Source organism: Heterocephalus glaber, unplaced genomic scaffold, assembly GCF_053883595.1.
Source record: "Heterocephalus glaber isolate CG9 unplaced genomic scaffold, H.glaber_assembly_v1.0 deba00001460, whole genome shotgun sequence".
NCBI classification, from domain to species: Eukaryota; Metazoa; Chordata; class Mammalia; order Rodentia; family Bathyergidae; genus Heterocephalus; species Heterocephalus glaber.
In genome coordinates, this window is record NW_028258307.1 from 9,944,341 (window position 1) to 9,971,828 (window position 27,488).

The 27,488-nt window shown below is 45.2% G+C and overlaps 1 long non-coding RNA gene across 3 annotated transcripts; it reads right to left on the bottom strand.

Annotated features, from left to right (window-relative positions):
• Positions 1-2,733: 2,733 nt before the first annotated feature.
• Positions 2,734-27,483, bottom strand: LOC101705386 (uncharacterized). 3 transcript variants are annotated; one of them, XR_001183726.3, is made up of 5 exons: positions 27,293-27,483; positions 26,989-27,145; positions 26,539-26,626; positions 18,096-18,135; positions 12,858-14,361 (listed from the first exon to the last, which is right to left on the bottom strand). It is a non-coding gene; the product is annotated as an uncharacterized LOC101705386 (long non-coding RNA). The 3 variants fall into 3 exon arrangements; XR_002396301.2 differs by lacking the exon at positions 12,858-14,361 and adding an exon at positions 2,734-3,756 and having other exon boundaries at positions 26,989-27,483; XR_205407.4 differs by having other exon boundaries at positions 26,989-27,483.
• Between the last annotated feature and the right edge of the window lie 5 nt (positions 27,484-27,488).

A 27,488-nucleotide genomic window follows, 5' to 3' on the forward strand; every position in this document is an offset into this window, starting at 1 on the left:
CCTCATTGTTGCCTCTGAGTGCTGGCTGGTGCTGTCCTCACCAAATATGAATGCCCTTCAGCTTATCTACATCCTACCACATTTCCTACTCCGTATTCCACCTGCTCCCATCTATTCACCAATTTCTCCTTTCTCTGAGTCCTATGTCTCTTCCACACTGTTTAGTACCAAGAGGTTAAAACATGCTAGTTTGTTCTTCCGAGTCAGACTATAGTTCTAGGGTCAGGAAACATACCTTCCACATCTTCTGCGGCCCCCTGCAGATGAATACCGTGCAGGGAGATGGTGCTTCTGCCCTGATCGTTTGTCAGAAAATAAATAAAACCAGAGGGCAGTGTGGAACATTTCTCCTTCTCGCTGAAGTGGCTCCTGCTACCTCCCTGTAGGTGTCTCTTAGATCCCTGGGACAGATAATGAAAAGCACAGCAGAGAGAAAGACTGGGCAAGGATCCTGCTACACAGGTTGTCACTTAGTAAACATCCATGCCGGGTCCAGCACTGCACTCACCAATCTAATCACAAACTGGAATCACAGGTCCCTGAGGTAGAAGAAGCTTGCATAGCAGCTGGCCTGAGCCCTCATATCAATTATGGTGCTCAGTTGCAGGCAACAGAAACTGGCATGGGCTTAATTCAGCCAGGAAAGAGTCAGAGCCAAAGGGCAGGGAGAGGGCCCAAGAACCAGCATTTAGGAGCAAAGCCCAGAAACAGGCCATATAAGATGGCAGGTGAGAAAACAACTGCCATTTTCATGGACCCTGGGCTCTGTGACTGCATATTAGAGAGATGCAGCCCTGGGTGTGACAGTATTCACCTCCAGAGGCCTCACCATTGACTGGTGGCATCTGATTGGGACACCATGGGTCACAGTCTCCACCCTGGCTGCAGAGCAGGGCAGGAAAATGCATATTTCACATTCTTTAGTGAGATGGGATTCTGCTTCTGACCCCCATTCTTTAGAAGGGAAGTTTCCCAAACAGGAGATGGGTTCAATGGCTGTGTCCTTGTCCTCCTCATACCATCGCACACACAGTGGTGGTCCAGACGGATGGAGTAAATGCTTCTGGTCACTTTGTAAGTGACAGAATAAGAATCTAGGCCCCAGGGCCGGGGATTTAGCTCAGTGGTTCCGCTGCCTGCCTCAGAAGTGCAAGGTCCCCAGTTCGATCCCTGGTACCAAAAAAAAAAAAAGAATCTAAGCTCCATGACTCATCCTCTTTCCACTCACTTAGGTGTGAAACAAGCCACTAGTACGAAAGAGGCAAAGTAGGACAATTCACAGAGAGCGAATGATCAATGGTCCTTGTCCCTGGCAGCTATTTTCAAGAAAACTGTGGGATTGATTTGATCACCGCTCTGCTATCCCTCATAGTAGTCTTTGCTCAGACATCACCCGCTCTGGGAGCCCTCCGGAATGCCCACGCTCCCTTGCTCTCTGACTTAGAGCTGTCTCCGTGCTTGTCACTTAGGTTGTAATTATCTAAATGTGTCTGCCTGCTCGCTGGGCTGTGAGCAGCTGAGAGCAGACCCCAGGTCCCGTCAGAGTTGCATCCCGAATGCAGAGGAATGGGAAGGGTGGGTTCTGTGTTCTGAGGTGAGTCTCTGCAGAGAAACCCCACATTTCCTACTCCTGCCTCATCTGTGATTAATTGATACCCAGGGCTCATTGACCTTTGTGCTTTGCTTCTGCCTACAGTCACCTGATCCACCACCCAGGCCCACAGGGGAAGGTCATTCTGCATGGACGTGTGTCAGTCTGTGGTCCTGAAGTTTTCTCAGTCTTTTCCTTAGGTAGAAATGGTATGGCACACAGTGTGTTCAGTTGATACGGAGAGTTAAACCAGGATGAGGGAAGGCAGGTGTTGCAGTTGCCACTCAACAGATGAGGTCTTCAGAGGTTCCGAGGCCTAAGTCTCAAGGCAAGTTGGTGGCAGAGTCTGCTCCCCATCCAGTGCTCCTTCTGTGATCATCAAGGAGCCCTGACCCACGGGTCCTCCTGCATGCAAGTCCATTGGCAGTGTTCCCAGGGCACATCCACACGGCCTCTCCTCACACCTCCTGGGCTAATACTACACCTGTCACTCATCTGTTCTATCCAGGGGACCTAGGATCACCTTCTCCAAGCATCTCTCAAAGCATCCCAGCCATGTATCACAAGTCTTAATTTGCAGATGCTGGCACTTGAGGTGGCCTCGAGTCACAAAGGCACAGGCAAAGTCTCTTCCTAAAAGCAAATGACGGAGTTAGCAAAGCAGGTGCACCAAGTGGGGAGGCAGGGGGTTGAGCTGGGCAGCCCCTGGTGGGACGGAAAGTGCAGGCAGGTGCCTGATGGCAGGAACCAGACTCTTGGCATCCAGACACCTTAAAAACAACAGGAACAGGCCTGCAGAGGAGCTGACTCAGCAAGACAAATGTCACAGGAATGAGCTCAGAGCTCCCTGGAGGGACATGTGGCCTTCCCCTTACCTTGGAAGGAAAAGACTTTGATGTCTGAAAGCCTAGTCAAGTTCACTGTGGCACTCTCTAGTCCTCAGGTTCACCCAGTCTCTGCAGTAGTCCACATGTGGCACATCCATTGCCACCTCTGGGCTTCAGCCTGGTTGTTGCCCTGTTTGAAGACTCCTTCTTGGTGTCCATCCTTCTGAATTTTCGTATCCTTTAAAACCACACACAGGTGCTATCTCCTCCAGGGAGTGGCTCTGGCCACACCTGTCCTTGCTGGTATTTCAGGGCAATCCCTGCCTCTGCCATTGGCTTTGACACTTTTTTCCCAGTTGTGTTCTATCCTGTACTTTTTTCTGAATGCGGGACATGTTGTCTGCACTAGACTATGAGTCTTCTGATGATTGATTATGTCACAAATCCCCTTTTCCTCTACAAGGACCTTGTAAAGTGCTGTACATATGGCGAATATTATTAACAGAATAATCCATGGGTATAATACTTACTGTCTACAGTATTTATTTGGCCTATATTAAAATAATCTATTGATTATTAACAACTTCTTTTAAAAATTAATCCTATTGTCAAATTAGTATATATTCTATTGGACGCCAGAGGTTGACCCTACCCAACATTCTCCACAATTTTTCCCTTGTCTGCCCCTCCCTAGCTACAAGGCTAGAAAAACTAAGGTGCTCAATCCCAGCATCCCCTAAACCTGGGGAGGAGAGGGCACACATTCCAATTCTGATCAGTAAGACCGAAGACTGATTTGCCACACTGACTCTTGCCCCTTCCTCTTGCTTTCTGGCTGGAATGCAGACAGCATGGCTAGGACTGTGGTATCTTGTGGCTAATGTGACAAGCATAAAGAAAAGGCCCTAATCCTCCCAGAAATGCCATCTCCCCTGACACTGTTAAAACCCTGAACCAGAGGCCATCACACTTCTGGAGAATGATGGGGGCCCCTATGAAATGAAGCATTCAGGTCAGGAAGCCACCACACCTCTAGAGAATGATGCGGGACCCTATTAAATGAAGCACTCGGGTCAGGTTTCTGTGATTTGCGGGCAGATAAGAACATTCTTAACTGATACTTATCTACATGGCCCAAAACAGGAAAAAATCACCTGTCACTCTTGCTATGAGTAGTTTGTTGCATATGATTCAGTCTTTTAAAAAATGTAAATCACGTCTCTTTTTGATGCAGAGTCTTCCTTTGTAGTTCAGACTGGCCTTGAATTCATTATATAGTGCAGGCGGGCCTTGAACTTGCAGTGGTCCTCCATTATAGGTGTGCGCCACCATACCTGGCTAAAAATTACATTTTAATAAAAATAAAATATTTTAATTATATGGTTTTACAGACTCATTTAACATATACTGTAAATATTTTTAAATCTTTTCATTAGAAGTACCCTATATCCCATGAATCACCACTATTTTAGGTGATATACTCCAGAATTCATTTTCTTCAATCCCTTCCCATACTGTAGTTTCTAATATATCGCTTTTATAAACACCATTGTGGAAACTTCTTTATAGATTATTATGGCAATTTGAAAAAGGTAATTCATAACAATTTGATCTTAGAAATGAATTTGGTATTTGTGTGCATGACTTTAATTTTTTTTGACACTGGGGATCGAACTCGGATCCTTGCCTGCTTATGGGGCAGGCGGTGGAACCACTGAGCTAAATCCCCAGTCCTATTTTTGATATACTATGCCAAATTTTCTTCAACAAATTCTATATTATTTTTCCTGATAGCACAAATGATAAAACACAAAATACTTAACATTTTGAAAGGTCCAAGAATAACAAAAGAAAAATAAATGCTTAAAATGATATCAAGCTAGCCAGGCACGGTGGTAATACATGTCATCCCAGCACTCTGAGGCGGAGGCAGGGGGGTCACAGGTTCAAGCCTAGTGTGGACAACTTAACAACTTAACAAGACCCTATCTCAAAAAACTTCTTTAAAAAGTTCTGAGGTTGTAGGTCAGTGTGAAGGCCCGAGGTTCAATCCCCTTCTCTATAAAGATCCCATAGAACAGAGGAGATACAACCAATCTTCATTTCTTAATTATCAGACAATTAGCACTATGTGTGATTGCTTGGGCTGGTTAAATCAAGAGTGTGTCATTGCTGCCGCCCTGCTTTCTCTCTACCACCTTACTCCCAGGCTGTGGCCACCAGTCATTCCCACTCCACTTTGGACTCCTCGAGTTTGCTAATGTTGCCTGTAACTCAAATCTAATTATATTGTTCTCTAGTTGGAAAACCTTTGTAATTCTTTATTGCTGCAAAACTCCCCATAATCTGGCCCTAACTTTCTCTTCCAATGTCTTGTCCCGTGATTTTCCTTCACTGCATTCCAGCCAAGACTTGTTTCTGGTTAATGTGCATGACCTAGAATTTCCTTCTGTCTCAGCTCATGCTTTCTTCCATCTCCCTAAAATACTTTCCTTTTCACAAATATTTGAACATAAAAACATCACCTATCCCAAAATGTTCCACTCTAACACTATCACATTCATGGAAATTTTCCTATGCTTAGTTGGAAGAACTCTTTCTTCTCTCGCTGTATTTATTCTGAACCTTATTATTATATGTAACACTGTGTGCCTTATAACAATTCCAGGAAGCCTCAGAGTCAGTACTGGATACGTCGTTATGGCTGTGTAAGTATCTAGGCCATGGAGCTGCACATAAGAGTGGGCACTGAAGGTTATGGAGGGGACCAGTGAGTGAATGATTGCACGCCTTTATCTTCCTTGTTTTTCCTGCTAGTTAATTTAAAATGCATTCATCTAAACCATGTGAAATAGCTGTAGGTCAAAAATAGCTGGGGCCAGAGATTTAGCTCATTGGTTTCGCCGCCTGCTGCACAAGAGCAAGGACCCGAGTTCGATTCCCAATACCAAAAAAAAAAAATAGCTATCAGGAATTTCAAATGGTTCAAACTTATACATTCTGTATACCATTTTAATCCAAACTACCCTCTACAAAATACATCATTCCATTCAAAGATATACCTACAGTAATCTGGAACAAAGGATTCTCATTAATTAAATAAAAATGTTGTCACAGATAACTACATGTGGGAAAACTGAGTGTAAAACAGGCTTATATCTGTTAAAGAGCCTGTACATGCAAAAAATGTGCATCCACTCGAGCCAAGCTAGCTTATTTTATGATGATCTGGAAGAGAAATGTTTGAAGTTGCCAAACATAAAAAAATGATAAGGAGAGAAAAATGCTAATTACCCTGATTTGACGAGCGCACTCTGTATGCATAGGCTAAAATATCATGCTGTACCCCATTAAGATGTACAATTATTGCAAGTTCATCAAAAATAAAAATTTCGGAAAGGCAAGTGTTGGCAGGATGTTGGGGGCCTTCACTGCCTGAACAGGTGGAATTGGCAGGAGGAGGAGACAGGTGAGCTGAGTGCCTTTGCTTCTCCTTCTATAGCTCTAACTCCTAGTCTGCCTCAGATTGAATCCCAAGCCCCTGATGGAGGGTATCTGCTTGATGCTGCCTGGGCAATGGGTCTGCCAATGCTTTACTTAAGGGAAGAAGGCTTCTTAGATGCTGGCTGCTATGATTCGGATAAGGTTTTTTTCCATCAAACTTTATATTAAAATTTGATTCCTAGTGTGATGATGGAGCTAGGTGGTTGGACCTTTAAGAGATAACCAGCTGTAGAAGTTCCTCCCTCCTAAATGGATTAATGTCTTTCTTTAGAGACTGAGTTAAGTCTGTCAGAAGCAAGCTAGATCTCCTGGGACTGTATTAGTTATCACTAGAGCAGACTGCTGTAAAGCAAGTTTATCCTTGGTGTTTTGCTGTCTTCCATATGTACTGCTTGCTACTCTTTCGTGCTCTTGCGTGATCCCATACTGTGATGCCATCTGCCATGAGGCCCTCATGAGAAGTCAATTGACACCATCACCTTACTCCTGGACCTCCAGAACTGTGAGTTAAATAAATCTCTTTTCCTTAAAAATCAATGAGTTTCAGGTATTCTGTAGAGCAACACCAAACAAACTAAGACACTGGTCCTATGATCCAGTAGTTGGAGTGGAACAATGGGTATACACACAAGGATTTTTAAAATAAAGAGCACACGGACCCAAAGAAATTCACCTATGACACTCCTCTGAAGACATCTGTCTTCAAGAGAAATATTTGAGGCCGGGGGATTTAGCTCAGTGGTCCTGCTGCCTGCCTCGAAAGCTCAAGGACTGGAGTTTGATCCCCGGTACCAAAAAAAAAAAAGAGAAATATTTGAGAAGCACCTAGCAAGATGTTCTCTATGGGGTCTTCAACCTCCAACATCTTCTAAGTCTATAAATCTCCATAGATAGCCCTTAGCTTTCTTTTTCCTCTTCCAACCTAGCTCAAGGTTTTCAGAATTGATCCTTAGATAGTGGTTTGCATTTGGGATGTATGAGGTAGAGAAGAGTAAGGGAAGTGCATCAGTAGCACAAATTGATAGTGGGACACAAGAGAGTACATCTCAGCTCTCTTTATAAGCCATTTATTTCATTTTTATTCAGCATTTACTCTGCAACAAAATCCAGCTCTGTACAATACAAAATTCACAATGTCCAGTGTTGTTAGCTACTGTGAGAAATACAAAGAAGTTTGAGGAAAAGTCCCTGCAGTCAAGAAGTGATGATCTATTTAGGACACAAAGATCAACACACCAGAGGCACTGATGGCCGTGCCCGCTTAGTGACGGAGGCTGCAAATGCATCTTCTTGGGTGCAAGCTCGAACGTTCATGGTATTGCATTACAAAATATTTCATAGACCTGGTCCAAAAGAATCACTTATTGCATGGGATTCTTTGCTATAGAGAACTGGCAGCAAGCAGATCAACAGAACCCTGCATTTCTGACCCATTTGCCAAGACTCAGAAATAGAGTTCATCAAAGTTCACTGTGAAAGATGATTTAATCTGCATTCCTTTGTGACTATCCCACCCACAGTGCCAAACAACAAGGAGTTGAGCTACCTCACCATGCCCCTCCCACTGAGCAGAGACAAACAAACATTTTATATTCTTGACACACAGAACTTGGAGGGAACTAAGACCAAGGAGGAAGCAGCCTGACGAACTGAAAAGTGGATGAACTGGAAATCAGGAGACCCCAGTCCAGTCTTTCCATTGACTTTAACTCACCATATTGTGTTGAGCAGGATGCCCTAGTTTGGGGCATCTGTAAGACAGGGTGAGTAGGTATATTAGTCACCTTCCCCATGGCTGGGATGTAGTACCTGGCACCCACAACTCAAAGGAGGAGAGATTTAATTTAGCTCACAGTTTCAGTGGATTCAGTCCCTGGTCATCTGGCTGCAAGGCGGAAACATCACGGTGGAAAAGACTGGTGGGGCAAAGCTGCTCAGTTGATGGAGACCAAAATGCAGAGAAGGGGAGCAGCACCAGAGAAAAAGAGGGGTCAGATAGACCCCAAGGCCATACCACCATGACCCACACAGACCCATCCAGAAATACACTCTACCAATGCCTCCAAACCAATCAAATTAGCACTCTAACCCAACCACCGCAGAAGGAAAAGGTTAAAATTCAATATTCACTGTCAGTCCCCAAGGAAGCACCCTGCTTCATTTAGTGCTGGTGGCCAAAACTGGAACCCTAATTTTGAGCGCCAGACCCTAGGCTGTCTAATATAGATACTTAATGGGGGTAACATCTGCTCCCTTTTCCCAATCCCTGCTTGCATATTGGAAAAGACAAACCATATGCCTCCTCTCTGATGCAGTGTGACTGCCTGAAAATAAACTGAAATAGATCATTTTGGGGACTTGCTCATGGCTCAATTTTAACTTGTCAAAAGCCCTCCCTGGCAGGGGCTTATGAGGGTTAGTGTGATTCTGTGAGGGAGAATTCACAAACCACACTCCGGCTCCAAAGAGTTCCCACTGGAGGTAGACTGTTGAAAGCTGTGAGTTTCGATAAAGTGTTACCAAGGGACAAATCCCTCTGCTCCCAAACCCTCCTCCTCTCCTGCCTCTGTTTATATTCTTAGTTCCAGAGCCTCAGTCAGTGACAAAGGGCCAGCTCTGACTCACAGCAGCGCTGTGAATACTGTGACCCTGGTGGGCTGCAGGGCCTGAGATGTTTATTTCATTTCCCTTTCCTTCTGTACTCAGCTGGGCTCTCGGGAAGGAAAGGGAAGGAAAGCAGCCCACACTGAGTAGCCAGTCAAGAAATACTGGCTGAGCACTTTCCAAGTACTGTGCATTGTGGGCAAACAGGAGGAAACTCCAGAGCCCAAAGCTTGAGAGCTGCTTGAGGACTTGGTGAGGCTGTCATGCCCCGACTTCCTTAAAGAAGGCGTCTAGCCCTGAGAAAGATCACCTGGGTTGTGCTGGAGTGCGTGAGGGTGGGGAGAGGCCTGGGACAGAGGTTGCCAGAAAGCATTTATGACCAAGAGGCCTCAGTGCACTCATGCATTTAAACTTGTTCCCATGTTGAAACTGACCTTCTCCGAGTTGGAATGATGTGGAGGGTGTAGATGAGTGTGGTGGACCAAATGTATTCTCAGAAAGAAGCAAGGCAGAAGGAATGTATAAAGCCACAGTTGCACAGCCCCTTCCTCTCCCCTTCAGCCTCAACTCAGGAACAAACCTAGAAGCGCCAAGGCAGTGTGCACAATCGAATGTGCTGTCTCTCCCCTATCACCGGGCTCAGGGGAGACGACTCATGAAAAGATGAGAGGGAAGAGGTTTCGAGTCCAGACAACTGGGACCATGCCGGACAGCAGAGACAAGAGGCTGGGGATTCAGCACGCGAGGGCACCTCAACACCCCACTGTCCAGGGTGCATTTTCTGCCCAGTGCAAGCAGGAAATAAGAACAGCTGCTCCCAATTGCAGACCACTTCCCAGTGGCTGGACACTGCACCAAATGTGATGCTTGCACTATCTTATTTAATCTTTGCTCCACCATCCCCACTCCCCAGGGAGCCGTAATTATCTCCATTTACTAATGATGGGAGTAAAGGTTCACAAGGGTTAAGGGACTCAGCCAAATTTACAGAAACAAGAAGAGGAGGGGAGAAGCTGATTGGTTTTTTCTAACTACAAATGCTGTTGTCCTCTGTGCTGATAGGACTTGCCAGAACAGAAGCTAGAAACCCCAGGAAGAAGGAGGAGAGGGAGAGTTACAACAGAGGCAGAGGGCAGGAGGGCTGAGGATCTGGGTCCAACACTGTGAGAGCCTCAGCTTTAGAACAGGATCAAACTCACTCCCCAGAGTTGGCCTTTAGGCTGGGAGTCAGCACACAGGCATGGGGCCTCTCCTGTGTATCTTTATGTGCACAGAGAAGGTTCTGGACAAAGACTCTCCAGGACCAGAGAGCAGACACAGGCCCTGGGAGAGCCCTTTCCTGGTCCGGAGCTGTGAACACACTCTAACTTCTGGGACAGAAGAGTAGACTGAGGACCTGCACAGAGCCCCTGCACCACAGTGAGCAAGGTTGACAATAAGAAGGGACTGACAGTGAAGGAGTTGGTCAGGGCAATCAGCTGTGATGGATTGTTCAGCAGCCACAAGCACATACAGAATGAAACTGGCTTTCTGGTGCCTATTTCTCTTGGTATTTCTGGAGCCACCCTTCTCTAAATGCCTTAAGAAATTGCAAAGGAGGAGGATGATCCTGGAGAGATGAACTCTACCTCTACCCAGTGTGATCTTCAGAAAAAAAATCATTAAGAAATGGAACCTTCAGCTGGGGGAGGATGGCATATGCTGGCATCCCTAGCACTCCAGAAGGCTGAGGCAGGAGGATTAGAACTTAGAGGCTTAGCCAGACCCTGTCACAAAATTTACAAAGGGGGTGCAATTTAGCTCAGTGTGAAGGCCATGGGTTTGATCTCCAATACCCAGAGAGAGAGAGAGAGAGAGAGAGAGAGAGAGAGAGAGAGAGAGAGAGAAGGAATGAAATAGAAGGGGAAGAAAGGAAAGGAAAGGGGAGGAGAGGAAGAGGGAAAGGGGATCTTTTATTGTTTTCAATGCTACCGAGCCTTGCTTGGTAGAAACCCAACTATCAGGAAAATCAGTCCAGCCCACTCCTTACTCACCTTTACTCATTTTCACTGTATAAAGAAGTATAAAACATGGTCTCTGCCTTCAAGAAGCATGCAATTTTTGTTCAGTTTGTTTCATTTTTTAGGTGCTATATTGAGATATAATTCACAAACCACATCATTCCCCAAGTTAAAGCATGCCTTTCAGTGTTTTTTAGTCCAGTCACAGAATTGTGACATTATCACCACAGTCAGCTTTAGAACATTTCATCATCCCAGAAAGAAACACTCCAGCCAATTAGTAGGCACTCCTTATTTCCCTTCAAACCATCCCTGGTCCCCAGCCCTAGGCAATTTCCAGTCTATCTCTGTCTGTATACATTTGCCTGCCCTGGACAGTTCACATAAACACAATCACACAATATGTCTCAGTCACTTTCTTGTTGCAGGGACAAAATACCCAACACCTACAATTTAAAGGAGGAGAAATTTATCTGGGCTCACAGTTATCAAAGGTTTCAGCCCATAGTAGGCTGGCTCCAAGGCAGAGGGGCATAGCGAAAGGGAGACAGGCAGGTCCTGGCAGCAAGGAAGCAGAGAGAGGAGAAGGAGGAGCCAGGAAGAGAAATATACCCTTCCAGATCATTCCCCCAGTGATCCACTTCTTCCTTTCAGACCTACCCAGCTACAGCACATTCAGCCCTGAGCTCTTCATTGAAGAGTTTAGTGCCCCAGTGATCCAATCAGCTTCCAAAAGCCCAGCTTCTAAACATATAACCCCTTTGGAGAACATTTTAGATCTAAACCGTAGCACAATATGTGGTCTTTTGTGACTGATTTTTCTCACTTAGCAGGAAGGTTTGTGCTGCAGCACATATCAGTACTTCATTCCTTTTTGTACTGAATCATAGTATTCCAAGGTATAGATATACCACATTTACATTACCCAGAACCAACCATAGACATAGGCTCTTTCTACCTCTCAACCTCTTTGAAGAGTGCAGTTGCAAACATTCACGTACAAATGTTTGGGTGGATGTAACTTTGTTTTCTCTTGGGTATGTAACTAGACATGAAATTGTTGGGTCATATGGTGACTTTATGTACAGGTGTTTGAGAAATTTCTAGATTATTTTCCAAAATGGCTATGTCGTTTTAAGTTACCTTTAGCAATACAAAAGATTCTGATTTCTCCACTTTCTCATCAACACTGTGTCTTTTATTATCATTGTCCCGGTGAGTGTGGCATATCATTGTATTATAATTTATATTTCCAAATTAATAGAGATATTGAGCATCATCTCACGTGTCTCTGGGCATTTCTGTGTTCTTTTTGGAGAAATGGCTATTTAGATCTTGTTCCCATTTTTTAAATTAAATTTAAAATCTTCTTGGGCTGGGGATGTAGCTCAGGAGCACCACGCCTGCCAGGCAAGCACAAGGTCCTGAGTTTGATCCCTGGTACCAAAAAAATTAAAAAATAAAATAAAACCTTCTTTATAAGATTCTTGCTCCTAAAAAAATTTACAAAACCAAACGGCATAGCTATTTTCTCTGTGATCCAGAACTGAAAAAAACCTACTCACTCAGTAGAGCAGAGGCTGGAGCTGCCCGACAAGGCTCACCCTTCATGAAGCACAAAGACTCCAGAAACTCAGGGCGGAGGGATGACACTAATGCAGGTTTGCAAGTTCTGTAAGAAGGCGGTGGTACCTCTATGCCCTCCTCAGAGAGCACAGACCTTCTACACAGATGGCATCTCAGTCCTTTTTAGGTAAATTCATAGTGCTGAAAATAATACAAGGCTCCAAAAATAACCTATTGCTAGGAGATTTCTTCCAACTGGGATTAAGTTCATCAGCTGTGGATTCCAGAAAATTGGAAATCAGCTGAAAGGTATGGTGGTGAAGTGGATGCCAAGGTCCTTTCCCAAGAATGGGCTTGAGACAGCACTAAATGTTGGAGCCTGAGATTGTTTCGCCTGGGCTAAGTGCTGGACGTTGTCTAATAGACTTAGTTGGCAGTGTGGGAGTACATGAAGCTGTACTGATTATCTTATGTGTCCTCTTAACTGATCAAGCCCTTTCAAAATGAGGTGTCTGAGACTTGGCATTGCATTAATAAAACTTCTGAGCCCCTGAAGGAATTACACCATCTAGCAGAAGCCCAGCTTGTGGGAAATGAAGGAATCCCAGCTCAACCTGACCATCAGGATCTCCTCTGGCTGAGTCTGAGCAGAATAAGAAATTGAAGAGGATAAATTTCAGACTTTCATTTCCTTGAACTATAACTCACAAAAGTAAGAGAATTTGATTGTGGAGATTAGAGCATTTGAACTTTGACTTGGTGAAGGAATTTAAGTCTTTGAATTTTAAATTCTCCCTGGGAATCCAACAGTGAGGAGGAATTTATAGTTAATATATTTTATATTATTTGGGGATGTGCCCAAATTGTATGCATTTGATTATTGATTTGTCTTTGTGTAGTTTATAATTGAAAGCTCTTAGCAGTTCATTTCATTTCATTGAAGAACTTTATTTTTTTTTTTTGGTACCGGGGATCAAACTTGGGTCCTTGAGCTTGCCAGGCAGGCAACGGAACTGCTGAGCTAAATCCCCGGCCAATTGAAGAACTTTTGATGTGCTATGTTAGAAAATGTGTTTAGACATAATTTGGGGATGAGGAAGGGAGTTAGTTTTTAACCATGGGTACAGAGTGGTTTGGAATTTATTTAACTAGTGGACTATTATGACCCATTTCAGAACCTCCAGGGTACCTTGTCGTAAAGAGACCCCAGGAAAATACCAAAGATACAGACAGTGCCCAGGAAGTGGGGGAAGCAGCACTCTCTGGTTTAGTGTGGATCTCCGGCCACAAGAGGAGCCACACTCTTGGTTGGCTCTTGGCTCAATGACCAGACAGGGTTAAGCGTCCAGGAGTTGCTATGGAAAAATGCTTCTTACTTGTTCTTAATGTTTCCTTTCCTGTGATGTGTGGCATTTCTGATTCCCTGTCTCCTCACAAGTGGCTTTCTTGGGATAGCTACCACTAACTATCCCTGCCACCTAGTCTGTGAGTAATAAAGGTGGTGTTTTGATTTTTTTTTGGGGGGGGGTACACTTCCACTGGTTCTTTGTCCCTTGATTAATTAGTTCTGAGTGCAAAGCAGAAAAGAAACTCTCAAAAGAACAGAATCTTTAAATTGCATGGTAGTTTACAAGGTATATTCACATGTTTATGCATACAGTATGTAATACATAAGTACATATACACATATGAAGTTTATATATAAAATACAGAAACATTTACATATACAAAATTGTGTCATTTGCTATTCTAAACTTTTAGAACGCACGTCACTTGCCCTTTACCTTGGTTAGTCACGTGTAAGAAGTAAAAATAACCTTGGTTTCTCAAATTGAAGGCAAGGAATCTCCAAATTGAGAGGCATGAAAACCACCTAGAGTGCCTGCTAAAACACAGATGGTTGGGTCCCACCCTGAGTTTTGGATTCTGTAGCTTGGAGGTGTTACAGAGACTTTGCATTTTTAACAAATCCCCATAGTTTAAAAATCACAGAGTAGACAATAAGGGTATATCGATCATGCAGCCAAATATTTTTGTCCCTCACATTTTCCCTCTCATTTTCTGCAGTTTCAGTTACCCAAAGTCAACTGATATTCAAGAATATTAAACAGAAAACTCCGTTAAAAAATTCACAAATTGAGCCGGGCATGGTGGTGTATGCCTGTAATCCCAGCACTCAGGAGGCTGAAGCAGGAGGATTCCCAAGAGATCGAGGCCCACCTGGGCTATGCAGTGAGTCCAAGGCCAGCCTGAACTACACAGTGAGACCCTGTCTCAAAAAACAGAATCACAAATTGTAAATTGTACTCAGTACTAAGTAGTGTGATGAAATCTCATGTCATTCCACCACCCTCACCCCCACCAGGCATGTATCATCTCTTTGCCTAGCACATTCATCTGTATGTGCTACCCTCCCGTTAGTCACTTAGCAGCCATTGTGGTTATCAGATGGACTGATGTGGTATCACAGCACTTGTGTTCAAGGAGCCTTTACATCATATATGACCTAATGCTAGATCATAATTCCTAGACCATTTGCCTCTCTTCGTCTCTTCACATGGGCATTGTTATCATTCACTTTACCACCAGGAGATGAAGAAAAGTGAGCACAATACCATACAATATTTTGAAAGAGAGAGACTGCACTGACATACTTTTATTACAGTATGTTGTTATAATTGCTCTATTTGATTACTAGTTATTGTTAATCTCTTACTATGCCTAATTTATGAATAAAGCTCTATCATATCTATGCATGGATAAGAAGAATATTTTCTATATGCAGTGCATGCAGTTTCAGCATCTACTGGGGAACATATCTAGTAGATAAGGGGGACTACTAAGCTTCTATTTCATACTTTGAGATCCTCTTTACTGATCCCAGCTTATGTTGTAGTGACTAGAGCCGAGCTCAGAATTCATGGAGGCCAGCACTAGTTGACTCCACTTGCAAGCAACTGAGAGAGTACTTGGATTCCATGTGTGTAGTTGGGAGTAGACAATGAACACTTGTCAGGTGTCGTGTTGAATGGCAGCCTTCTCATTCCACAGTTCCTATAAAGCTCTGCCAAACAAAAAAATGATGCCAGAATGTCTGACCACCAGGGCCACAGATCTATATATCTCTACCCTTTCAGAGAGCAGCTTCTGAGTCTCCCTTCCTGGTTGCTCATCAAAAGCTAGATATAGAAACAAGAAGAAAAGGTACATGGCGAGACACTGAATGACTGCCAATTCCACTACAAGTTTGGACAATACCTTTGTTGATGCATAAGACATTCTTGTTATAACAAGCATTATATCAATTAGATTAAAGGCAATAAATCTCTGCTTCAAGTGACATGTGGCTGGGGTCATGTTTCTTGCTTTCAGTACACATATGAAGAGGAAAAGTGAAACAGCTCACTTTGTGAGGGAGGTACTGGGTCTGAAACTAAGACACAAAGGGACAAGACCCAGAAAATATAAAACAAGTACTTGAGGGAATGAAATCTTGATATGAATGAAGAGCTAGTTATCAAGACCCCAAACATGTTTGGTGAGTTGAAGAATCTGTGCTCTGAGACTTGCACATCCACACCTCTCTCAGGAGAGATTCTTTGTGCTTCATGAGTATATGTATTTCGACATGATGCTGCCGTCCTGTCCACAGCTGATTAGATCAGGGGCAGTATCTGATACAAATAGTCTGGGCTATGCAAGCACAAGATTCTTGATAAGGAAGGCTTATCAGATCTTCTGGGTGTTCAGAAGTGGAAAGTGCAGCTGATGAGATAATGTAGAACTGCAAGACACAGAGAAAAGACAACAAGGAGAAGTCATGAACAGAAAGAAACCACAGGCAAAAGAATGAGGAAGAGCAGAAAAGGGAGAAGAAGAGGTAGAGGAGGGAGAATAGTTTCGCGGCAGATGGGCCCAGTGTCATTCCCATTTTACAGCTGCCATGGTCACCTCCTTGGGTACAAACAGTAGTACCCTCTCTCGAATCCCTCCCTGGGCCCTGCAGAAGCTCTTCTTGTCCTTAACAATAAACTCCCATGAACCAAGATAACCCAAGCATGTTTCTAGGTCTTGCAAACATAGCTTTGTTAATAGAAACAGACACAAGAAGAGAATGTTACATCTTGGACCCAAGCCCAAAAGATGAAATGGAAGAGGAGTAAATTGTGATTTGCTTCATTTCCATTAAAAGCACTAAACAGGTCTGAATGGACAGTAGATCATAATGGATTTTAGGTGTCCACAGACTGCGAGAAGCTAGCAACACAGTGTATCTGGTGGAAAAGTAAACTCAGCCTTCACTTGCCTCCACAATAGTTTAGTGTGGGAGAAGAGGGAGAAGGAAAGGGAAATGACTTCTGCTTGTCTTGAACAAATATTTGGATTAATGTGACCTCTTTGGGGTCCCAGACTTTATGGAGACAAGAGCCAACACTTTATGGAGATCTTAAGAAGCACCAAGGATGGTTGGTGGTGTCGCAGATCAGGTGCCTTCCCTGATATGACCTAGATGTCCATGCACCTGCTACTGCATAAACCTTCATTCACTTTATTTGCTATAGTGTTTCACTCACTACACCTCATTTTATTTGTTCAATGACTGTGTTTTCTACCAAACTGTCCCATGAAGTTTCACAAAAACAATGACAAATCTTGTCTCGCTCTCTACTCTGTTCTTAGCTACTAGCATGGTATCAAGCAAAGTTGATTCTCTTGAAACATTTGTTGAGTGAGTGAACAAATTACATCACGTGAGCAATGGTGAAGTGAAGTGGGAACCTTATATTTGAAAAGAAGAAACTCAAGCAGCCTGGATTGTGGTTTTCAAATATCTGCAAGACTTTGAAGTGGAAGAGGGAGTAGGCTTATTAGGATTGCTCCAATGGACAGAATCATGACATGGTGGAGTAAGATAATCACCCTGGTGGCAGAGGCCTAAGCTCACCCATGAGCTCAAGTTGGACCCACCACTTAGACTTGGGTCATCACTGCATTCTTTCTAAACTCTGCTCCTGCTTCAACATACAAGGAACTATTGACTGTTGGGTAGTCATTGCTGGGAGATTATTAATTTGACCTCACCAAAACTCCCCAACATTTACAGGTGTTAAGGACAGAATGATTTATCTCAGAAAGCAGGGTTTTTTGTTCATGTCTGTGTAAATCTTCAAGCAGAGATGGGTAACCACCTGCTATGCATGCTGTGGTGAGAATTCTTGCATTGGGTAAGATGCTGGTCAGGATGACACTTAGCTCCATCAATTCTAATTAAAGTCAGTGTGTTTCAGTTGGGGTGTCAAGAATATAAAACCAAAGAAAAAAGTGATTTCTGCTTAATTCTGTGGCTCAATATGTGGCTTAATCTTACAGAGCCTCAATTGGCCCACCTTCTAAGTAGGAATACTGACACCTGCTCTTTTTTAATATTGCCAATGATCAAATGAGAGAATGTTCAGACTTTGAACATATGAAGTGCTCTATGAATTATTGCCTCTACTCTTGGGAAGAAAAGAAACACACAGGACACATCTCCTGATGCCTAGGCCAAGATTCTGTCTGTCTGAAACAAGTGTTTGTTCTCAAACCCCTGAGACAACTCAGAGATAGTTTGAGGCACTCTCTCTGTCCTTGCTTGGTCATAATTGGGCTGTTAACTTGTTTTTACAGTGGTGGTGATTTTACTTGCTGCATAAATGTCAGGTTCCACTTGACTAGAAGTTAACATATACTGTTTCTCCCCTTCCCTCGCAGCAACATCCTGTTAAATTATCCCTTTATGTGCACATTGATTTTTTTTTTTTTTTTTTGCTTTTCAATGTTAAGTCCTAAAATAGCATATTTCCCCCAAACGCTTTACTGCTTTCAAGGCAATGAGAATGGTGCCTGGCATTGTGGGAGTTTAATGCAAATCACAGTGCAGTTGGCTGTGCTTCAAGATAACAAGAATGCCGCCAAATGAGTGTTTATCAAGGACAGCCTGACAACCCCAGGGGTCTAAATTACCTTATATTTGCAGCGGTTCATTCAGTCTCCTGCCACCTTTCTGCAAGCCAAATGGAGACAAGAGATTTATTTTATTGAGAGGAAAAACCAGGATACAAAACAATTAAGTGCCTTCACAAAGGCCACTCGGCTGGACCAGGATGGGTCCTGAGTTTAGTGAGTTTGGTTTCCTGTTGCCATAGTACACCTGCTGCTGAAGATTCTACCTTTCTCATAGGTTGATTCTACTCCCAAGGTGCTTTCCTGATCATGGCATAGAGGTCGCTCAACAGCCGGCCACCCTTGCTGGGAGAGGTTCTGACCTTGGTCATGGAAGAAGAAACCACAAGGGTAAGCTTATCCCAGTGCAACGTGAATGTTTTGCCCTAAAGCTTATGGGATATTGAGGGGCAAGGGCAGGAGGGAGGAGGAGGCCCTGAATGAAGTGCTTCTCCCTGTGTACACAGTGACTTAAAGTAGGTTCATTTCATTTGGATTTGACGAAAACCCAGTGAGATATAGATATATATGATGAGGCTGGTACTCTACTTTAAATCAGCTAGTGTCGGATGATTTATCCACGGTCATGCAGCTAGTAAATGTTAGAGCTAGCTATCTGAGAACTCTGGTCTGTAAGCAACACTGGGAGATTGTGTTTTGCTCTTAGATGAATCTCAAGCATTAACTCTCCATCACAAGGAGATGCTTAGAAAAAGAAGTCCCTTTTTGACCTCCCAAAAATAATACCATAGAGATCAACACTATCCATTATTCTTTTTCTGCCAAAGGCTAAACCTACATTATTAATAACAGGTTGGCTCACACATTTGCCTTCCCAGGGAAAGGTGTCTCCTCCCTGGATCTGGCTTTTCCAAGAGAATCCCAGAGACAGAAGCTGGGAATATTTGTTCTCAGCTTTAAAGATCAGCTAGAGAGCTCCTCGTGCTCAGAGGAAGAAGGACTTTCCCCAAAAGCACTGTAGCATGTCCCCACCTCCATTGCACTTCAATGGAGAGTCACTTCTCCCCAGCACCCCTTCATTACCACAGCAGCCAGCCTGCCAGCCCACACCTCTGGCCCTCTTAGCAAGCAGAGACCCAGGCCATCATCCTGGCAGTCAAATGCAGGTCTAAGGGAAAGGAGAGCCTGAGTAGCTCCTAGGAGGAGGTGACAGCCAGCAGTGCTGGCCCCCAGGCCCCCTGCTCCTCCCAGGGTTGAGCTTAGCCCTGCAGCAGCAGAGCAACAGAGGTGGGAGGTGGCAGCAGGGAACCTCACTGCTGCAAGTTGAAACAGGACTCCCCACCTCCCCTCTCAGCAACTAGGCTTTAAATAGGATTAATGAGCGAGAACATTCTAAACACTGCTCTGAGAGGTTCCAGAACAAGCAGCTGGCTACTTCCTTCCAAGCTGCCATTTTGGATGAGTTCCCCTGGCTGTTTCCCTCTAACTTCTACTTAAGGCTTTTGCACTCCGCTTGGTAGCCCGCTCTGCTCTAAATTTAACCTTGGGATTTCAAGGACAAAATGAAGTCCTATTGTCCCGCCAAGAGCCTGCTTTGACCTCTATGAATGCCAGCTTCTTTCATTTAGATGAATTATCTCCTTTGATCAAATCCAGAGAGCTTGGGGAGGGGTGGAATGGAGCTGGGAAGGCGGCAACACTGAGCTGTCAGAATCTTGCACACCTTGGTGGGAAGTGCTTGATTTTATAGCAATCACCGCTCCTTAGAATTGTGGTGGGTGCTGTTTTAGTCCACCCTATTTTTTTCCTCTGTCCAATCCCCTGGAATGATATCATTAATATCATTCAAGAAGTCAAGAGACAGAGCATTAAGAGGCAGGAGACTGGGCCACAGTTGTACAGCTGCTACATACATACAGAGTAGAATTCAAATCTATGTCTCACACTCCAGGTCTGCAGGCTCAAAGTATGGTGCTTTTTCTGTTACATCATGCTGGTGGGCTTTAGGCCAAATCTTGAGGTCATTTCTAATAGGGTTCTGATTTGGAAAAGTGGGTGGCAGAGATGAGTCTCACTATGCAGTTCAGGCTGGCCTTGAATTTGCAGCGATTCTCCTGCCTCAACCTCCTGAGGGCTGGGATTAAAGGTGTATGTCACCATGCCCAGCTAACAACTAACATTTAGAAAAGGTTTTTCAGGCTTGTTGTGGTGCTGCATGCCTGTAATCCTAGAACTCAGGAGGCTGAGACAGGAGGATTGCTGTGAGTTCAAGGCCAACCTGGGCTACACAGTGAGTTCAAGGCCAGACTAAACTGCAGAGCAAGACCCTATGTCAAAAAAAAAAAAAAGAAAGAAAGAAAGAAAGAAAGGGAGAGTGAGAGAGAGAGAGAGAGAGAGATTGAGAGAGGGAGGGAGGTTTTCTATCTGCTGTTTGGCACTGTTTAGCCCTTTACACCATCACACCATTTGACCAGCACAGAGTACTGAGGCAGGTATAGTTATTTCTCCAATCCACAGGAAATGGTTCCAAGATTCCAGGATAACCAAATCCATAGATGTTCAAGTCCATCACATAAAATGGCATAATATTTGGATATAGCTTTGGCACATCCTTCTGTAGACTTTAAACCTTCTCTAGATGACTTACACACCTAGTACAATGTACAGGCTATGGAAATAGTTTTCATACATTATTGTTTAGGAAATAATAGCAGGAAAACATAATCAGTACATGTACAATACAGATATATATTTTTTTCAATGCTGAGGCTCAAATCTAGGGACTTACAATTGCTAGGCAAGTGCAGTATCACTGAGATATACCCCAAGCCCATAACTTTTTAAAATATTTTCAATCCAGGGATTGAAGCTGCAGGTACCCAAGAACAACAGTATTATCACTAGCAAGCCTCAAGCAAACTGATGCTACTTCACAATTTTGTCTCCACTGAACCTTGAAGGCAAAATCAGTCAACCTTAACCAAGAGCCTCTCCTGGACAGACTACTCAACCTGGCTGCCACACTTGCCTCTTCAGAGTCTTTTCTCTTAAAATTGCTGGGAAAATGTTGAGAACAACCTCAGGCATTGACCTGTCACTCGAACACTGCCTCCTTCTGCTCCTCCCTGATTTTGCAGGCCATCATTTGAGTCCATGTGGTGGAGATGACAGTTCAGGTTGGGAACCCAAGTGAAATATATAATTACCAAATGGAGACTTGGGGATGCTGAGTAGACAGAGTGCAGTTAACACCAGAAGGCTGCAGAGAAGATTGGAGAGAGGCCGAGGAGTGCAAATCTGGGAATCTGGAGGGCTCAGTTAGCAAACTGTGCAGGCCAGCAGGAGCCCCAGCCATGGCAATCCCTCCTCCCAAGTGCCAGCCCCTGACCTACAACCCTCAGGAAACAATATCACCTCTCCACCTAGGACTCCAGGAGCAGCTCCCGAGACACCAGGCCTGAGTAAATGAGTAAATTAAATTGCAGCACACAGGGTCTCCAAAGCCTCTGCTATTTTTCTCTGCCACCCAGGGGAGGAAATGAATGTGCCACATTCCCCATAGGGGAGCCAAGTGGTTTCCCAGAAGCCATGGTCTCATATGGTCTATTTGTTTAAAGGAGTTTAGGGCTTCGAGCAAATGCAAGCATAACAGGGCCCATTTGCAAAGGGTCATGCCAACTGCTTTGTATGCCTGCCTTTCCCCAGCCCTGGGGAGGAATTAGCCTGAAGTCAATTAGTCCATTAGTCACCAACCATGTGCTCAAGAGCAGGCTGAGTGTTTTTAAGGATACAGAAAAATAAGAGATGGTCTTTGCCCTAATTTATCATTAAATGTTTGTTGAGCGCCTGCCATGTGCTGAATATTGAGCTATTAATCTACAGCAAAGTAAGATTTGTCCACCTGAAATAATTGTACACAAGCTACATGTTGCACAAGAAAGGAATGGAGAACAGTACAGGGGTGTGCTATTCAATAGGACATCAGTGGAGTGCGGTAGGACATAAAGGAGGGCCAGCCAGGGCTTGGAGAAAGTCTTACAAGACAATTCTGAAGTTCTGGCTTGAAGGAGGGTGAGGGTATGAATGAGGAAGTGGCCTCGGTGGGCCTGGGAAGACAGTGGGGTGCTCGGGGCTGACCGTGACCGGAAGAGACCCATCCTGGGCAAGTGGGAAGTGTTTGAGAGTTGAGAAGCAGTGTAAATGCGGTGGTAGAGAGGGAAGCTATTTTGTATTTGTGCTTCCAGTGGCTCTGGAAGACTCTCATTTATAGTGTGGGTAGAGTAGATGGGAGTCGATTCAGGAGAGATTGGCTAGAGGGAGAGAGAGCAAAGGGTCAGGTGGGCCTGAATTTCCACCTCTGCTTACTAAGGGTGGGAATGAGGGCAAATTATTTAGCCATGCTAAACTGTAACGTCTATGATTGTTAAATAAGATACTGTGGGTAGTGTTCATCAGAAATGGGTGACGGTTAGTTCTCTCCAGGGTGTTCCTCCTCCTCCTCCTTTCCCCACTTTCTTCTTTGTGTGTGTGTGTGTGTGTGTGTGTTGTCAGAGTACTGAGGATTGAGACCAGGGCCATTAAACTAAGCTACATCCTCAGGTCTTTTTTCATGTTTTATATTTTAAATCAGGGTCTCACTAAGCCACTAATTTGCTTGGGCTAGGCTGGAACTTGCAATCATCCTCCCTCAGCCTCCAGAGCACTGGGACATAGGCGTTTGCCACTACCCCAGCTCCAGGACTTGCCCCTTCTTGCATTCACAGGTGAGATGCACAGGTGCATCCCAACATCTGTTCTACCCCCAAGCAACTGCACAAACCAAGGAAGGTGATTTCATCGAATCTGCCGATGGCTGCTGGATGACATGGCCGGGCCTACTCCGTGTTAGTTCAAGGCCTTCCAGGAAAGGTTTTCTGCTGTGAGGAAGGAAATGCAGAAAGAACCTTTATTCCTCAGTCCACTGCTGGTTCTGGGTGTGACATCTGGACTGATAGCTCCAATTTGTTATCATGAAGCAACCATCCTGAGGCCAAATCTTGTGCTCCCAGGAAGGCTGAACAGAGAGAAAGAAAGACCCTAGGGCTGGGGATTTAGCTCAGTGGTTCCACTGCCTACCTCACAAGCACAAGGTCCTGAGTTCAATCCCTGTACCAAAAAAAAAGAAGAAAGACCCAAGCCCCATGCTCTTGTGAAGCCAAGGTACGAGCACCCTTGGGAGCTGATCTCTGAAGTTCTTAACTCTGCAGATCTGTTTTGCCATAGTTTAAGCCAGTTTGAGCTGGCCTTTCTGTTACTTATAAATGAAGCAGCCTCATGATTCACAGTTTTAGGGCAGCCTGTCAAAACCACAAAAGAGATGCATTTGAGAACAGATACTAGGCTTGGACCTTTCTAAGATTGGATGTTGAATTAGAAATGGTCTTTTATAGCCATTACAAAAGGGGGTGGGGGTTTCAATCCCAAACACTTCCTAAATATTTCTCTTTAGTCTAGTTCAAAACTACTTTAGTTCAAGACTCCAGGAGTATCTCAGGAGTCTTGGGGAAAAGCCTGTCCATGCTAGGAGTCTGTGACGGCCATTTGAGCCCTGGTACTGCATTGGACAAATCGGCTGGGTCACTATACTCTGCCTGCTGCGGCCAGGGGTACCAAATTCAACCACAGTCACACACTGCATCAGCTACAAGGCTTTGGAGGACAAAACAAAACCTTGGGACATGTGCCATTAAACTCTGGTGTATCCCAGCTCCAGTGAAGCTGCCCCCCGACCCCCACCAATGCTTTGTATGTACTGGAGATTGAACCCAGGGCCTTTGCACTGAGCTTCATTCCCAGTTCCTTTCCTGTTTCTTTATTTTGACAGGGATCTCACTAAATTGCTAAGTTGCCCCGGCTGGGCTGGAACTTTTGATCCTCTTGCCCCCGTATCCCAGAGTGCTGGGAGCAAAGGCATGTGCACCACTTCCACTCTGAGCCAGTGCTCATCTTGCTCTGTGGCAGGCCTTCCTGCACTGGAAGAGTAAGGTGGACATATTTCCTAAGGTGGGGTGAGCATCAAAGCGGAGCGGAGTCATCATGGGATAGAAATTCTGATGTTAGCAAGTTCTCCCAGGACCTAAGAGTGCTTCTTCCTTCTAGGGCTTCTCTAGCCTGGATTCCAGTTAAGTTCCTAGAATGAATTTACTGATAATAAGGCTAGTGATGATGCAAAGCAATTCCTTGAAGTCAGGCAATACTTTCTAGGAAATTAGAAGTACTGTTTGCATTTATCTCCTTTATCCTCAGAATGCTGGGAGAAGGCAGGGAAGAGGTGTTTCTCCCACTCAAAGCAGAGTTTACCAAAGCTCACAGACAGGAGGTGTGAGGTGCCCCAGCACTTACAGGTCTGAAAATTAAATTCTGGTTAAAGAGCTGCACAGCCAGGACAAATCCTAGGGAACTGTTTTGTTGTTGTTGTTGTTGCTGCTGTTTTTGTGGGTCTGTGTGCTGGGGACTGAATCCAGAGCCTTCTCATTGAGCTACATACCCAACTCTTTTTAAAATTTTTATTTTGACACAGGATCTGAATAATTTGTTAAGTTGCCCAGGCTGAAGCAAATAAATAAGGACTCAGGATGTAGCTCAGTGAGAAGACGGTGGGTTGGATTCCCAGTTACACACACACACACAAAGTGACACTTTCTATTTTTCATACCACCTTCAGCTTAATTCTTTTCCTTACCCACCACTGCCACAAGATACATCGTGTAAATATTACTAGGCCTCTTTTACTGAGGAGCCTTCATCCTAGGGATGAAGGAGATTACGAGCCAGAGCAGTAGGCAATGCAACTCCAGTGATGACTAGATGAGGCGGGTCAGGGATTGTTGCAAGAATACACTTTCTAGACCTGAGTCAGGCAACGGAGAGCCTGAAGGATGCAGAGACCCACATGGGACACCTTCTCAGGAGCCAGATGCCCAGAAAGGGCAGCACACTTTCATAGACCGCAAAGGGGAGGGGCTATGTTGAGAGTTCACCAGTGCGTGTGTGTGTGTGTGTGTGTGTGTGTGTGTGTGTTAAGGGGAGGACTAGACATGCACTCATTGCAGTACCATATTCCACTGCTGAATCCGGCGGTATTTATGGCTTTGTCCTGCTGGAGATCACATTCCTGGGGCCTTTCTGCTCACACACACGTGTCCCCACACGTACACATGATCACAATACACAAGAGCCATACTATGAGTCACAGGCCTCCTCCTTTCATTGTGCATCCTCACTCCCATCCCCAATCTCAATGCACCCCACTTTGGCCCTGAAGCATCCCTTCTCTAGGGTGTTTCTGTTATCTCTAGTATATCCCAGGTCTGCCTTGCACGCACACACCAGCACACTGCCCACACCAGCACACTGCCCACACCAGCTTGACTCAGTCACTCGAATGCTTCAGCTCATGCCCAGTCTCCTACCAGAGCACCTCTGACAGGCATGTCACCCAGCAGGAGGGCCTTGAAGAGCAGCTCATCCTAGCCACTCCTTCTGCAGATGAGGAAACTGAGGCCTTGCCAGGGATATGACTTGTCCAAAACATCTAAATAAACAACCAGTGATAGGGTCAGAACCAGGAGAAGACACCCAGGATCCTTTGCCTGGTTCCATGAAATTCCACATCAAAAGGCACAAAAAGGAGTTTGACTGAAGTCTGGGGCCCACCGATCCTCTACTGTACTGTTACCTTGGTGTGCCAGAATGTTGGATCTGTGTCCACTCATTCAGCAAAAATTCCTGAGACACTCACGTCACTGTGAGGAAGCACACCCAGCCCGTGTCGGTGATCAGGACACAAGGACATCTGGGGCTTTCCAGAAAGGAGGTATTCTGCCAAGGATGATCAGAGAAGGTGTGTGGAGATTGTACTTTAGGCCTCAGACTTTGGGAGGTAGTTACCAGAGCAGGGGGAAATCTCTTCAGGTGCAGGTGAGGAAGTGCTGTCCTGCAGCGAAGGCTGAGTACTCTGCAGCTGACATGGAAACTGTAGGGCTGTAATTGCTACCATGTGTAGGTGCTTAGCATAAGCCAGGGATTCTCACAACAAATCCATAATCTAGGAATTCATTCATTTAACAAAAAATGTATGGAGGTCTACTATATGTGCAAGTCCCAGGTGATGGGGAGACATCTATGAACAAAACAGACCAAGTCTTCCTACGTGAACAGAGGAGAACAAATCCCTGCCCCCGAGGAGTTTATGTTCTGGGAAGTGTCACCTTGATTCACAAATGAAAAACCTGGGGTACGGGAGATTAAAGCACTGCCTTCAATAATGAGTATCAAGTTCCTGAGAGGATAAGCAAGAGAATCACAAGCTCGAGCCCACCTTTAGTGCTCAGGGAGACCCTGTCTCAAAATTTAAAAAAAAAAAATTAAAAAGGGCTGAGGATATAACTCAGTATTAAGGCCCTGAGTTCAATTCCCAGTACCAAAAAATAAATAAATAATGAAAACAAAAAGCAAAGTCTACCTGTGTTTTTAAACCCTTTGCTGCACTGCCTTCCAGGAGGCCTGGAACTGAAGGTTCGGGGTCCGGTCCAGAAGGCAGCAAGGATCTCCTGTGGGGGTTTGAGAGGGAAGTGGCAGAAACAAAATGACTTCACCCTCTGACCCGTCTTTCCCCATTCTATCTATTCCCTCCCTTTCTCTTCCGTTTCCATAACCGCAACCCTGATGTGGAGCTGCCACCTCCTTAACCCTTGGTTTTGGTGGATTAGCCTCAGCTCTGGGCTCAGCCCCGGCAGCACCTGACCCCCCCCCCCATCCCACCCGCTGTTCACTAACCCTTTGTCCGCAGGCCCCAACCTGTAAGCTCCCTCCTGGCCCCACTGCTAGACATTAAGTGATGGTGAAAGAGAAAATGAGGTTGGAAGCTTGGGTGGGATGTACAGCTATACAGGAAGTAGGCCCTCGCCCTCACCTGAAACTCTGCCCCTGTGACAGAGGTGGAAAAGTTGATTTGAAACCGGGGACAGGAGTGCCGGGGTCCCCGACGTGGGGAAGAAACCCCCCACCTAGGTCCTAGACCCGAGAAGCCCAGCCTTTCCGAGCGAGCGCAGGGGGTGGGGAGATGGAATCTATTGGGAAAAAGAAACTGGTGAGCTAGAGAAAGGGGTATCAAGAAGGGGGTCGCAGAGAAAGGGGAGCAGGAGAGGAAACGCGGAAGGAGCAAGAAGGGAGTGCAGGTAAGGAAAGAGGAAAGAGCACGACAGGCAAAGTCAGACCAGGGCGAGACAGACTCAGCACGCAGGGCCGCCGGGCGGGGTCTGAGCGAAGCCAGCGTGGAGAGATGGGGCAGCCGGGCAGCCGGGCAGCCGGGCCGCTGGGCCGGAGCGCTCGTGGGCGGGGAGGTCCACTGGGCCACAGCTGTCAGCCGGGAACAAAGGCCGCGCAGCGCCAGGGACCTGGCTGCCGGCAGCG